Here is a 16,569-nt window from a genome sequence, read left to right on the forward strand (position 1 = left end):
TTTTAGTTAGTCGCTAATAACCAATATACCCCTACTAAAAAAAATTAGCAGCTAAATGTTGTACTTTTGCCGACTAAAAAAAAATTTAGTCGTCAATTCCATAACTTTTGACGACTAAATTTTTTTTAGTCACTAATTTAGTTGCCAAAGGTGCATTTTGTTGTAGTGAGAGGAACTTAGTCTCGATGGAGACTTTAAGAGAGAGATCCGTTTTTCATATTCTCAAGTATTGAGATACAAAAGTTATGATCTCTCACAATTTCTTGACAAACAAATATACCAAAAAACAAAAATAAATAATTCAAACAATAAATAATATACTTGTTAAAAAACAAAACAAAATATGAAAACGCTAATTAGAAACTAAAATTATAATATTGATTGCGAAGAAATCGTGGAGAAGAACTTAGTCTCAATGTAGACTCCGATATAGAGAGATTCGTTTTTCCTATTTTCAAGTATTGAGATCCAAAGCTCTTACGATTTCTTGATAAACAAATAAACCAAAAAACAAAAATAAATAAAAAAATCAAACAATAAATAATATACTTACTAAAACTCGAAACAAAATATGAAAACGCTAATTAGAAACTAAAACTATAATATTGATTGAGAAGAAATTGTGGAGAGAAACTTAGTCTCAATGGAGACTCCGAGAGAGAGATGTCTGTTTTTCCTATTCTCAAGTATTGAGATCCAAAACTCTCACGATTGCTTGACAAACAAATTATCCAAAAAACAAAAATAAAAAAATCAAACAATAAATAATGTACTTATTAAAAAACAAAACAAACTATGAAAACACTAATTAGAAACTAAAACTATAATATTGATTGCAAAGAAATCGTGGAGAGGAACTTAGTCTCAATGGAGACTTTGAGAGAGAGATATCCATTTTTCACACTCTCAAGTATTGAGATACAAAATTTATGTTCTCTCACGAGTAAGTAATATACTTATTAACAAATGAAACAAAATATGAAAACGCTAATTAGAAACTAAAACTATAATATTGATTGCAAAGAAATTGTGGAGAGGAACTGAGTCTCAATGGAGATTCCAAGATAAAGATATCAATTTTTCTTATTTTCAAGTATTGAGATCCAAAAGTTATGAATTCTTCTCTCACAATTTCTTTGCAAATAAATAAATTGAAAATCAAATAATAAAAAAATCAAACAACAAATAATATACTTATTAAAAAACGAAACAAAATATGAAAAAGCTAATTAGAAACTAAGACTCTTATTTTGATTACAAGGAAAGCCAAGAGCAATGCAACCAAAATTACAAACAAATATCAAATTGAGAGTGAGAGAGAACAAAATGAGTTGTACATAATTGTCCACACTAGTGGGATAAGTGTCCTAATAGTTGTGGTCTATCAATAGATGATGTACGGGTCAATGTACTTAGTTTTTTTTTTTTTATTTTATTAAAAGAATATACGTTTTGATTGGGGGTAGAGCCTTGGTTTCTCTCTAACCCTTAGGGGTTTACTCCCTAATTGGGGATTTTTGTTCTTTCTTGATTTTAGATTCCTGATTTCATTTTATTTGTATCACAAAATATATATTCTACTAATAAAAAATTATCACCTATTTATAGACTACAACTAGGCTACAACTGGGAGTCAAAAGAAACGGCGGAATGAAGAGAGTGAGGAGAGCTAGAGATGGAGAAAGAGGTGATGGAGGAGGCTGGAGACCGGTGTTGTGCAAACATGGGGGCTCAAGCCAGTGGAACAAAGGTGTAGAAGAGGGTATTCATATGGTTTTCGTGGATGAGATTCCTAAATCTATGGATCCAAAAGGGCTATATGCGTTATTATCTAACTTTAGAGTTGTGAGGGATGTGTTCATCCCCAACAAAATGAGGAAAATGACTCGATCAAGGTTTGGCTTTGTACAGTATGATTGCCCTGTGGTAGCACAAATGGTAGTCCAGAGAGCATATGGTCTCAGGTGTGATAACAGAGCACTGAAAGTGAAAGTAGCCAATTTTGGCAAAGAAAAGAACATAAACCAAAGGCCTAGATTGGCATGTAATGAAAAAATGACTATGGCCAGTAGCAGTGTAGCACCTACTTTGGTTCAAGGGAGAAAATCCTATGCGCAGGCTGTCAGTGGGAGAAGAGTGATATTTAATGCAAGTTTAACAATAAACATTACTGAAGAAGGAAATGGCTGGTCATATACCAGTGTGATTGTTAGACTTAAGGCATAACGTTAAGCGGTAGAGTATAAAGAGGAACTGAAGAGCAGAGGACTGGGAAACATTCAGGTGAGAGATGGATGAGGTAGAGACATAGTTATCTCTGTTACAACGGTGGAAAACATGAAAGAGAAGCTGAAGTTGATGGAGGATTGGATACATGAATGGTGTGAGTCAATAAAAGAATGGAAAAAGGTATGGTTATTGAACAAGAAATGGTTACTTGGCTTGCTTGTTATGGAGTGCCTTTGAACCTATGGAATAACATAACATTTAGAAAGATAGGAGAACCGTGGGGGGAAATTGTTGGTATAGATGATGCTACAGTTAGAATGCAATCCTTACATTGCGGGAAGGTGAGGATAGCCACAAAGTGTATAGAATCCATTAATATGACTATCAACCTGAACTGTAAAAGTGTGAGCTACCCAGTAAAGGTTTGTGAAGAGTAGGTGGTTATCTCGGAGGTGGTCTATAAACAATGCAAGTGTTGTATTTTGCAAAGTAATGGCGATAATCATAGCTCATATGGAAACACCATTCACCAGGCATCAGAGGTGGAGAGCAAGTAGGAAGAGGGTGCGGCTGACGCGGTGGGATAGGTTGGAGATGAGCTGGACAAAGAAGTTGACATGGAGGCTAGAGAATTTGAGGCAAGGCATGATGAACACAAAGACATGGCAGAGCATAATAGGTGGCTGAGCACGTATAAGGTTCAAAAGACTGATAATAATATGGAAAGGATAAATTTTGAGGGCACATGCGTAGAAAGGACAGCTGCAGCAGTGTTGAGCTCTATACATTTTCAAACTGAAGGCAACCGAAACGTTGTGGATGAAATTGCCACCTCAGGCTTCATGAGGAGTATTAGTGGGTTTGAGATTAACAGACCTAGGCTAAATGTTGAAGTAATTTTAAATAAGGCCCATGTTTTGGAGGGTGGTACTATGATGGGCCGAAGATTTTCTGAATTAAGTGAGATGGAGGCCCATCCTAGTAAGGAGCAATCAAAACAAACAAAGAGGGGTGAGGGTCTTCAGATCAGATTGGTAGAAAGGAATCACGACTTGGTCGCGGATAAGTTTGCTACAAATGCTCAAAAAAGGAAATTGACTAAGAAGGAGAAAGCTAAAAGTGTGGTAAGATCTTTTGGAAGTAAAAAAGGTACTATTCAAATTAGTGGAGGATCATCTCTGAATTTGAGAAAGGGAGCCATCTTCAAGTCCCCTATTGCAGCACTCTCTTTGTCCATGGTAAGTAAATCTGGTAGTGGTCAACGGTTGTTGAACGAGGCAGAAACATCACTTCAAATTGGCCAGGTTTTGGGGCTAAATTGTGAAGGCAATGAGGAAGAAGTTATAAGCAAATTAATGGAGATGGAAGCACAAGATAGAGAGATGATAATGAGAAAGGGTGGAGGTGCAGCTTGATTTGCAGTCCCAGGTGGTTGGAGTTTTGATTTAGTTTCGTTATGAAGATATTATCTTGGAATGTGAGGAGGCTTGGCAAGCCTGCTAAAAGGAGTAAAATCAGAAAGCTATTCTTGGAAAGAAAGGTGGATATGGTACTACTACAGGAAACAAAGAAGTCTTTCATTAATGAGGAGTTTGTGCAACTAATTTGGCCTGGAGAAAAGATGGAATTCATGGTAGTGGATTCGGATAGAGCAGCTGGTGGGTTACTATGCATTTGGAATCCAAACGTCTTTCAGATGCTGGACTGTTGTTCTAGCAAGAATTTTATTATTTTGTCAGGTACTCTCTTTTTTAGCTTTGAATGTGTTTTCCTTAATGTATATAGCCCTAATGATAGTGCTAGAAGGAAAAATGTGTGGGATAGCTTAATTAGATTAAATCAAGTTTATGACAAACCTTGGTGTCTGGGGGGTGATTTTAATGAAATCAGGTATGTATTTGAAAGAAAAGGATGTTCTAGGAGAGATAGGGGTATAAGGGAGTTTAATGAACTAATTGACAACCTGGAAGTGTGTGATCTACCAATGATGGGAAAGAAATTCACCTGGTGTAACTCACAGAATGAATAGAAATGGAGTAGGATTGATAGGTTCTTGCTCAGTTCGGAGTGGATGCATAAGTTTAATTTTAAACTATGGGGGTTACCAAGAAGAATCTCAGACTATTGCCCTATCTTGCTTATGAAAGATGAGCGAGGTTGGGGTCTAAAGCCATTTAGACTTCTTAATGCTTGGCTCTTGCACCCAATTTTCTTAGCTTTTGTGGAGAAAACTTAGGTTGAAACTACTGCGGTGGGCTAGGTTGGTTTCCAATGTCTAAAGAAATTCCAAACACTTAAACTGGCCTTGAAAAAGTGGAATAATAAGGTCTTTGGTAATGTCGAATATAATCTTAAGCTTCTAGAGGAAGAACTTCATAGGCTTGATCTGGCAACTGAGGATAGATCCCTGACTGAATTAGAGTTAACTAGAAGAAGGAAGCTTGGAAATTGAGTAGAATGGTGGAATGGATATGGATGTAGAAATCCAGAGCTAACTGGGCATTAAAAGGGGATAGAAATACAAAATTTTTCCACATTATGGCATCTTCCAGGAGCAACAAAAATGCATTAAGTTCAATAACTGTGGATAGGGTTATTACAGAAGAACCTATAGATGTTAGGGCTGAAGTCCTGCAGCATTTTAAAAATCAATTTACTGAATATTGGCCAAGCAGACCAAGCTTTTCTGGTCCTTTTAAGTTCGTTAGAGAAGTTGAGGTTAGAGCTACACTAGAAGCTAAATTTACTGAAGTAGAAATAGTAGCAGTAGTAAAGAACTGTGCAAAGGACAAGGCTCTTGGACCTGATGGGTTCAATATGATGATGTTTTTAAAATGTTGGTTGACAGTTAAAGGTGATGTGATAAAGTTTATGAAGGAATTCCATCAGAATTCTAAATTGGTTCATGGACTTAACAGTTCTTTTGTGACTTTGATTCCAAAATCTGACAATCCTACTTGCCTTAATAATTTCAGGCCTATTAGTCTAATAAGTTCTTTGTATAAAATTCTTGCCAAAGTTTTGTCAAACAGGATGAAGAAAGTAATGCCAAGTATTATTAGTGAATCTCAATCAGCATTCATTGGGGGTAGAAATGTTTTGGATAGAGTATTGATTACGAATGAAATAGTGGATGGATGGAAGAAGAATCAAAAGAATGGCATTGTACTAAAACTTGATTTTCAGAAAGCCTTTGACTCCATTAACTGGGCTTTCCTCTTCTCTATGCTATCTAACTTTGGGTATGGTAATAAATGGATTAGTTGGATTCGAGAGTGTTTAACCTCAACAAAAATTTCTATCTTGGTAAATGGATCACCCATATCTGAGTTTACTTCGGAGAGAGGATTGCGACAAGGGGACCCATTATCACCATTTATGTTTAATATTGTAGCTAAGGGTCATAATATTCTGTTGTTGAGAGCTCTGTAGGGGGGATTGATTAAAGGGGTAGTGGTAGGAGCAAATGATGTTAGGATCACCCATCTCCAGTCTGCAGATGACACAATTTTATTTTGTGAGGCTGAATGGGAGGAGATTATTGCGATCAAAAGGATTCTGAGGTGTTTTGAAGTATTATCTAGGCTGAAGATTAATTATCATAAAAGTTTGGTATGTGGGGTTGGGATTGACGATAATCTTACTACGGAGTTTGCTACCAAATTGAATTGCCTCCACCAAAGTCTACCACTCAAACATTTGGGCCTGCCATTAGGAGCTAGTCCAAGAAGAATGAGGACATGGCAACCAGTGATTGATAAATGCAAACAAAAATTGGCTTCTTGGAAGAGGAGGTTCCTATCCTTTGTTGGTAGATTGACACTGATAAAATCTTTGCTGTCTAGTTTACCAATTTATTTCTTATCTTTGTTTAAGATACCAGCGGGAGTTGCAAAGGAAATAGACAAAATTCAATCTAGATTCTTATGGAGAGGTGATGAGCTTAGAAGGAAAATTCATTTGATCAGTTGGGAGGAGATTTCACAGAGGAAAAGCCAAGGAGGCTTAGGAATCAAGAGACTTAGACTTATGAATGATTGTCTTCTTTTGAAGTAGTGGTAGAGGTTTGGTTCTGAAAATGATGCCTTTTGGAAACATGTGATTTTTAGTAAATACAGTGAGGTTGGTAGGGGCTGGTGGCCATTACCTGTGGTAAATTCCAAGTCTTTCCAGATTTGGAAAGGTATTATGGGTGTTGCCTGGTATAGACCTGAACTGGTTGACTTCTTCAAGAGCAAGATAAGTTAGTTATTGGGGATGGGAAAACAGCTCAATTTTGGAAGGATATCTGGATTGGCAATGTTTGCTTGAAAGAGGAATTTCCTAGACTGTATTCCTTATCAATGGACAAAACTGAATCTATGCATTTAGTGCTTACTATGAGGGTTGGTTTTGAGGAAGGCAATCTATGCTTCGCGTGAGTTCTGTACCAGTGGGAGGGTGAGGATTTGAGGAGGTTATATGAGATGATCTCCAATGCACCCGCTCTTGCAGAAGGGATATCTAATAGATTAACATGGGCTGCAGATTCATCAGGGCTCTTCTCTATTGCCTTTGCCTATAAGAGATGTGAGTTGAGTCTTGTTAACAATAGTAAAATAATAGATTTCATTTGAAAGAATGTCTCTTCACCCAAAGTTCAATTTTTTGGTTGGTTAGCTTGGAAAGGTAGGATTAAGACTTCTAGCTATCTCCAAAGAATTGGAGTTCTCAGTGGTGCGTTTGATCTTAGATGTGTTTTCTATAAAGGTGAGGTGGAGAGTGTTAATCATGTGTTATTATTTTCCCATTTTACTTGAAGGATTTGGTCTAGAATTTTACACTAGTGGGGTATACAGTGGGTAATGCCTGGGTTTGTCAGTTGTCTGTTTAACTGGTGCACTGGTATTAAGCTCAAAAAGAAAGAGAAGATGATCTGGAGAGAAATTCCCCTAACAATGCTATGGTAAATTTGGAAATAGAGATATGATAGTATTTTCAATAATGCTCAGGTGGATCTTGATGGGTTGTGTGAATCCATTAAGGTTAGGATTGCATTGTGGGTTAAATTTTCTTGCCCTTTTATCAAATACTCTGTTAATGACTTAGTTCATAACCTTCAGCAAGTTAGAATCTGCATTAGGGGTGGCTCTTGAGTTGTTTGAGAGTCTTCTTTCTTTGTTTCAGTGAAGCTTGTTGCAACTGCTTGGTGCTGGTTATTTTGCTGGTGTGCTATTGGTTTGAGTTGTTTGGGAGTTTTTTTTCCTTGATTCTTTCCTTGCTTCAGTGAAGCTTGCTGTAGCTGCTTGGTGCTGGTTGTTTTGCTGGTGTGTTAACTGATAGTTGTGGTGCATTTGGTGTTTGTTTTCTCTTTTTCTTGTTGGTTTCTCATTAGCTCTTCAGTAGTGCTAACAAATGATTGGGTATCCTTCTTGGTGCCAACATAGTTGGGATTGGGCGTGCCACCTAATGTTTCAATTGTAAATAGATAAAATAAAAATGGAAAGTAAGTTTTAAAGAAGAAGAAGAAAGGATGGGGGCCACAATCCATGCAATTAGATGATACAGGAGAAGGAGTGCTCTCCTCACATCTATTCCTTCAAGGTATTATTTACTGATCTTCCTCCCACTTTTCTTTTCTATTCTCAAAATTGTAAAGTGCACTACTGTTTCTTTCAAAAGTTAGACAAAGCATATATACACCCAATTTTCCATTCAATATATTATTGCACACACTTATAGTAATTATTAAACAAAGCATACTAAGAAACTAATAAGAACTACCAAAGTCCATGAGTACAAATCAAATAATTGATGATATAAATAAGAAAAAGAAGAAGAAGAAGAAGCATATATTCACCCAATTTTCTATTCAATATATTATTACAAACCACACCACACTACACTTGTAGTAAATGTTAAACAGGAATAGTAAGAAACTAATAAGAAGTAAGAAAATCCATGAGTACAAATAAAATAATTGAATTGAATATATATACCAACAGTTAACAGAGAGAGAGATTTACGGAGTGTAGGTTGCCATTTGGGTCAATTCTGGCATCGAATTCGACTACCACGAAGTTGGTTCAAGTAGTGTGAGTCAATTTTGGTATCCAATTTGCGATGAACTTGTTCAAAGCCAAGCCAAGTTGTAAAATCAAACGAATCGTTGAGAAAAGTGAGGTTTGGAGGGTAAAAGACGGGAAATCTGTGAACAACAAACAAATCGTTGTCGGCTATGAGAATTCAAAAAAAGCACAGATCAAAACAAAACAATAATATAATAGGGTTTTGTATTGTAATAATTTCAGCGAATAATACTTGGTAGCTCGAAAATAATTGGCCTGAATTGGCTCGAAACCCAAAATGACGTCGTTTTGGGTTTCCTTTTTTTTTTTCTTTATTTCTTTCCTTTTCCTTTCTTCTTTGAGATAGATAAAAGAGACGAGAAAGAGAGAGAGAGAGAAGAAGAAGAAGAAGAAGAAGAAGAAGAAGAAGAAGAAGAAGGAGAAAAAATAGAGATTAGGAAAAGAAGGTGAAAAGAAGGAGAAGAAAGAGATCTGTGTGTGTATACACAGATATGTGTATACACACAGAGGAGACGATGATGGCAACGCCAGCGGGTGGCTCTTTCTCTCTTTCTCTGCCAGTGGGTGGCGCTCGTGGATGGCTTTCTCTCTTTCTCTCATATATATATGTGTGTGTGTGCGTGTATAGATCTGTGTATACACACAGGTTTGGTATTGATGTTGATGTTGATGATGATGATCTGGTGTTGATGATGATGATGATGATGATCTAGTGTTGATGTTGATGTTGATGATGATGTGTAGATCTCTCTCATATATATATATATATATATGTGTGTGTGTGTGTGTATAGATCTATGTATATACACAGATCTGGTGTTGATGATGATGTGTTGATTCTATAATTTTTTTGTGATTGTTGGTTGTTGTTGATGATGATGTGGTGTTATTGATGTTGATGCTCTCTCTCGATCCCCAACTCTCTCGTGTCTCTTCTTCATCTTCATCTTCATCTTCATCTTCATCTTCATCTTCGTCTCTGTTTTAGAGAAGGAAAAAAAAATTCCAAAACAACAACGTTTTGGAATTCGAGCCATTCGGGCCGAGCCTCATTCGAGCTACGTAGCAGAATTGAGGATGGCATGGCATGGGTTTAACATCAGGCTTCAGTCCATTATTCAACTCAAAGCCCAATAAATTGAACTTTTAGCCCAATCCATAAGCAGGGCTCTAAACCCGGACAACATGGCCTTAAGATAACACATATGCATCAAATGGGCCTTTAAAAATCAATCTTTGCTACCCATCATTATTGTTTCTCCTCCAACCCCATCCATGTCCAACTTTTAAACCATAAATATTTTATTAAAAATTCGAAACATTTGAAAGACGTTTATTTGTGAATTCTTTTTATTTTTAGTATTTTTCTTTCAAAATTATGTTCATTTTTTTTAGGGCTGCTATTAGCACCTTCCTTTCTTCTTTGAACCCGCCACTTCTTTGAAACCCCCCCAACTAAATGAGGCCTCTCCATTTTCTCTTTAAACCCCCACCTTAATTCCAACTATACCCTCACTCTAACCCACCTTCCCAAGCCAACCATTGCCAACACTGACCACAACCTCTACTGTCGGCTTCATTCTCTGATTAACTCCAATCCAGAGCCATTTTTCAGTCAACTTCATCGCAACCCCACAGTCAACCACCCCTAGCAGCTTCAAAAAACCTCAATCCAGAGCCACCACAACGAACCTCTCTCTCTCTCTCTCTCTCTCTCTCTCTCTCTCTCTCTCTCTCGTCACCATCGCCTAGCCACCATCATCGATTGCTACTTATCCCAACTCAAATTACAATGGCAACGAAGGTGACTAGGGTCTGAGGCCATAGATCACAACGACAGCTAGGGTTTGAGGTCACAGATCACGACGGTGGCTAGGGTTAAGATCTTAGATCGCGACGGCGATGGAGGTGGCTAGGGTTTGAGGTCACAGATCGTCATCCCCGTCGCCATCGTGTTTTCAAACCCTATTAACCCAACCATGCACAGAGAGAGAGAGATTGCAGTGGCAATGGGGTTCGCGATTGGTAGGGGTGGAGATCATGATTGCAGTGGAGATCGCAATTTTAGAAGAAGAAGAAGAAGAAAAGGGAGACGAAGGTGGCAACTGGCAATGAGGGGCTAGCTAGCGACCAATGGAGGTGGTAGCCGAAGTTGAGAGGTGTTAGGGTTAGGATTAGGGTTTGGGTTTCGAAAATTAGGGTTAGAAGATGAGGGATGAGAGTAAAAGTGAAATTTTATGTTGGGATAAAATTGAAAGAAAAAAAAAATGGAAGAGGTGGGGGCCCAAAGGAAAAAGGTAGGTGTTAATAGCAACATTCTTTTTTTTTACTCCTTAGGTCCATTTTGGACGAATCTAAAAAGTAAAAAAAATAACCCTACTAAAATATTATCTAATTGTTAAATGTGAGGCGAAGAGTGGATCTCACATATGACATTACACTCTGCTAAGTTTTTATTTTTTTGATCATGAGCTTCAGACATTTTTAAATGGACTATTTTTCTTATCCAACCTAAAATAAAATAAAAAAAGAGAAGAAGAAGAAGAAGAAAGGAATAGTACTCCTCACCAAGTAATGAAATATATATGGCTCTTGGTAGATTATAAGCTAACTAATAAGTCAAGACTATAAATCATATTATTTGGTACACTATTCACCTTTTAAGTGGTTAGTGATTAAAACAAATCTTGTTAGTGTTTTAGCCTTTAGTGTAAAAATAACAAAATAAAAGAATTTTTCTGGCTAAAGGAAGCTCTCTCTCTTTTTTCTTTTTTTTTCTTTTTTTTTTCTTTTACTTTTTAACTTGTAATAAATGATGAAAACAACTTTTTTTATCTTATAAGGAAATATCAAAGGAAGAGCCATAGAAAGAAGTCAAGTTCAAGATGACAAGTAAGTATCTAAAGTTGATGAAAGGGTGGGAACATTGACAATTTGAGATTGGTGCATATGTATTTTTGGGATATATAATATAATTGTGCAAATTATATAATTAAGATGCCAGAAATTAAGGATCTATCTATAGCTACTTGAAATTATTCTTCATTTTTAAATATGTAGCAGCCAGTATTTATGCAGTTTGATTGGGTGAACAAGAATCCACATACTTAGCTCAAGTCAATGACATTAACTTTGTTTGACTAGTAAAAGGTAGATTAAAATTCTAGAAACTAACACATGAAAAACTTGCATATCAAATTTGATAGTAAAATTTTATGGTGCACACTTTTAAAAAGGTTTATTGTAGTTATGTAATTTTGTAATATTAGTTATTTCACTTTGTTGTTAAAATTATAAATGGTGTAGTGAAACTATTATGAATCATTTCTATAAAAAAAATTAAGATATATATGAGTATGTTATTTTGTATCCAAAAAAACAAATATATATATATATATATATAATATTTTTTAATCAGCCAAAGTCAATAATTAGTTGCTTAATGAGAGTTAAACCCTGCAACCTCTCCTTGCAAATACTTATATCTTGTCTCATGCTGCTAGGCTGCTGGGCCTCGGGCCCATAAGCATATATATTCAAAGAAATTACAAATACACCAAAAAAAAATTGTAGTTTGTTTTTGTATGTAAATCCATACAACAAGAAATACTTAACAAGGATTATGTAAGAGTCAAACCAGCTATACATCCCAAAAAGGTTAATATGATTGAGGACTTCATCGATCCTTCACATAAAAAAGCTCACACCCAATGTGACATGAATAAAAACATATTTAGTTGACGTAATGATTTTGGATTCAAATACATTTGATTTTGGCTAGTAGCTAGCATACCCATCTGGGGTTGACTTTTTCTAGGTTAATTAACAATAGAGACGTTGATTAGAAATCAATTTGTTGGACAAAGACTATATAGCTCACACCGTTTTGTTCATTCTTATTATACATCACAGAAACTAAACGGCAATAATAACAACTTTTTTAATATGCTAATGATCACAACCTTCAATAGCAATCACTCATTATAATCATAAACTAGAGTTATCTACAATTAATTAGTAATGTCATACTCATATATATATGCCCTTCATTGATATTTGTGTTTGTTAGAGATATATATCATCATTCTAAGCCCGGGTTTGGCATTTGTTGTGGAGCTAAATAATCACATATGGATAAAAAAAAAAAAGTTTTAAAATCATAAAATGTCAAAACACTTGAGTTGGGATGCAAAATTACCAAACTGGCCCATATACAAACAAAAAATCAAAAAAGTATCATTTCCAAGTGAAGGACAATTTTGTCATTTCACTTTGGGAACATCATTTCCAAAGCAAAAAAGTCTCAAACTAAAAAAGTCACAAAAACCAAAAACTCAAGTAAAAAAGTAATTGCCAAACAAATCCTAAATTTGCCTTATTCTTGAAGCTTCAAGCCTATAGCTAGCTCCTATGTTACATTGTGGTTCATGAGAAACTTCTTAATTAAAAATTTAAAGATTTCATTACATAAGATTCCAGATGTTTATGCTTTATAATCTACGAATGATCTGATCACCTGAAATAACTGGACATGCATGCATATGGACACCATGGGTCAGATAGTCCAAGATTAAGCAAGCATAAAATCATGACTTTGTCACATTATATATATATATATATATATATAATTCTTTTGCTGGGAAGGTACTCTTTAATATTTGGAACAATAGGAATTTCCTAACCAGCAGATATTTGCACCCGGCCAATAGTAGAAAATGGTTTGCAAAATATAAAACAAAAGTGAGCAAATAATTAAATATCATTAGTCGAGCACATAGTCATGTAATATATTAGGGCTTGATGATAATTTTTGCTTCTCATGAAGGAATTAAGCAATTCAAAAGATGAGAACAAACATACAAACTCATAAATATACAGAGAGAGATGTCATTCTTTATTTCATTTACATGGCTTTGAAGGAAATGGAAAAAAAAAACTCCTCTTCCTTATTCAGCCAAACAACTAGATAGCTTGAGTTAAATAAGAATTTACTATATACATATATATATTTTTTATATCATTTAGTCACGATAAGAAGGAGCCCACATCATGACACATAGCAATTGAGACTCACTCTCATTACAAGTAAAAAGTGTTATATGATTTTAAAAAAAAATATATATATATATATATATATATGTGTGTGTATTTGTAATCTTATTCAAAATATGAAGAGGTGCATATGGTTACACACAGATACAGGCACATCTGACAGGGGGAATCCAAAGGAACAGTACATGTGTTTGGGGTCCCAGACTCCAGTCCAAAATGGTTGGGTAGGTCATGTGAATGGTGTGGACAATGGAGCTAACTGTTCCATTGGATGGACTAAAGTATTTGTCCCTCCAATTTGATTTTTTTTTCCTCTCTCTCTCTCTCTTTTTCTTTCCTTTCTCCACGTTGCTTTTGTTGAGTGAGAGAATAAATTAAATAGAAAATAAGGGTCCATATGCTCCACAAATGAACACTGGTATCCACATTGGTGAAAGATGCTGTTGAACATAAAAAAAAATAAAATAAAATAAAATGACCAGGGCAATTACTATTGTGGGAAAAAAAAGTTGAATCAGTGGCGCCACAATGGACAATCCACCAATCTAAGGCTATGTTTGGCTGTTACTTTTTCCAAAAAAATAAAAATAAAAAAGACTACATGGTATATATGATAGTTCTTATAAAATTTTTAAATATTGATCATTACATATCATATGTGTAGTAAGAGTTAGTCAACAAAGGCCTATTTTAAAAAGATGGTAAAAAGTAATTTTTTGACTTTTAACCAAGTTTTTGGCTTTTTTAGACAAATAATTTGTGAAGTTGATAAAAAGTAGCTTTTGACTTTTTTGATTAATATTTACTTATGATGTCAAATCACAATAAAATGACCAAACTACCCCCCATTCAATTTAAAATATTTACAACTTCACCTATGTAGCATGTTTTAACCAATGAGGGGTAGAATTGTAATTTCACCAATGGCTAAAAACTAACTTCCCAAATGAGAAAAAATACAAAAAAACCAACTTCTAACTTTTGTTACAAATCAAAAAAAATAACTTAAAAGTCAAATTCCCAAAGCACCCCAAAGCATACTGGATGAGTCTCCGCACTACTATGATACTGGCCAAAACACATGTATGATGATTAAATTGGAGGTTGTATGCAAGAATTTCAAAACTCTTGTGATGTTTATGTACCTTAGAATGATAATGATTTGCACTCCTAATACAATCAAAATGTGTTTTTTTTATTTGTTTTTAATGATTTTTTTTACAAATGTTAATGTATCTAAATTAGGTGCGTTAAAAAGTATTTTTTTTTTTTTTTTACTTTACTAAAAACATAAGAAAAAAAAAAAGTTTTAATTGGAAAACCAAAATAAGTAAAGATTTGAGTACCCAATGGTGACCCAGTTGAGATTATATATTCGTATTGGATTTGGAAGGCTTCAAAAACTCCCACTTGATTGATTTCAAGCATATTCAAGTATTTTATTGGCCCTCTCGTGGGTAATGTTTGTGGTGATGGTGAGGGTGTAACAAAGTAGGAGATAATAACACTGTGAAATGAACATATATCTATCTATCTATCTATACTATTATAAAGTGAACAGAAACTTTGGTGTCCTGAAGCTTTACTCTCTTCATGCCATGTGGCAGTATTTTTTATTTTTAAAAAAAAAGCTTTACTCTCTTCATGCCATGTGGCATGACCATGAGTTTAAATACGAGGACTCATACCACTTAAGCTAAGTACATATTATAATATTAATTTCATTATTATTTTTTTTTATTCCTACTTATTTAAATTGCACACACATCGTGTGTGCCACCCACTAGTATATATATATGTGTGTATGTATGTGGATGCCTAATCACGTTGTCCACGAAACTCCTCAATACTGTTATTCTCTCATAGGAAAAAGCTTCGGACCCAGTGGGGGTACTGGGGTCGCATGTGATTGGTCCAAAAAAAAAAATTATTATTATTATTTTTTTTTTTTAATATTTTCCACCAACCCCATGCTGCCACGTCACTGGGGGTCGGAAGCACGGCTCTTCTCTCATATGCAAGAAATTATTCAATTTTTGTGGACAAAACTGGTTACCTTTTATGTTGACATTTTAAGAAATAATATGAAAAGTCTCAATTAGTAAATAGAATGGAACATTACTCCAATATTAACTAATATTTTTTCCTCACATGAATTTTTTTGTTCAATAAATGATTTAATTAAGTCAACAAAGCCTTTCCTCCAACTATTTTTGGATTGGATTGTATTCCCAGTTCACTTAGCTAAGGCTATGAAGACGATGCATAACGAGATTGCAATTGGGGGTGAGTGTTAGTGTTAGACAAGGGAGCGAAGGTAAGGAAAGAGGGGTTCGAAGGAGTTGCAGGTGGTGACCAATGAGGGGAAGGGTAAAGAGAGGGTTGAAAGGTGGTCATAAGTAGAGAAAGGGTGGTGGAGACAACAAGTGGGTGACGCTCGCAATTAATATATTTGTGAAATGTAGCGGAGAGAGGATGGATAAATTAAGAAATTAGAATTTTAAAATTTAAATCTTTAATGATAATTTTATATAGATACCAATTTGTAATAAAATTTATAATTAATGGAAGGACATGCAACTCAGGTAACAAGTCTCATTGTTACCTAGCAGTGAGTGAGTAATACTAATAGGAATAGGATGATTCATTTCCAAAAGGTCATAGTCTTGAGAATTGTAAGTAAAAATTACTTAAAAATTAACACTTTTGTAATTTTAATATACATTCCATATATTGTAAAAAAAATTACATACTACAATATATTTTATATACATTTTTAAACCTTAAAAAGAACCCTTCCCTTTCTAAATGCGAACAAAAAGTACGAATAGAGTTTTTTTACTGGGAAGAGTCAATATGCTCCATTAACCCAAAATCAAAGACAAGTCTGCCATTATTGTCGAAGGGGCCTCTTTATTTCACTAGTCTCTATCCATAAGGCCCCATAAACAAATTCCTACGAAGCTCCCTTTTTTTATTTACATATTATTTATCTTCAAATTTAAATTGGCATGTTTATGTTATTATACTTCAAAAAATGTAGAGTATGATATTTAATGATAATTATTTACTCGTATAGGAAATGATTTTTGCGCTTAAATGGAAAGTAACTTGAGCTCTCAGTCCCAATTTGGTCATTCAAACCCTCTTCAACTAGCATTATATATAGGGTTGTTTTAGTAACACATTAAAAAAGTCAAAAATTAGTTTTTAATTTATT

Source organism: Camellia sinensis, chromosome 7 (genome assembly GCF_055761805.1).
Source record: "Camellia sinensis isolate YWXY chromosome 7, ASM5576180v1, whole genome shotgun sequence".
In the NCBI taxonomy this organism is placed as follows: Eukaryota; Viridiplantae; Streptophyta; class Magnoliopsida; order Ericales; family Theaceae; genus Camellia; species Camellia sinensis.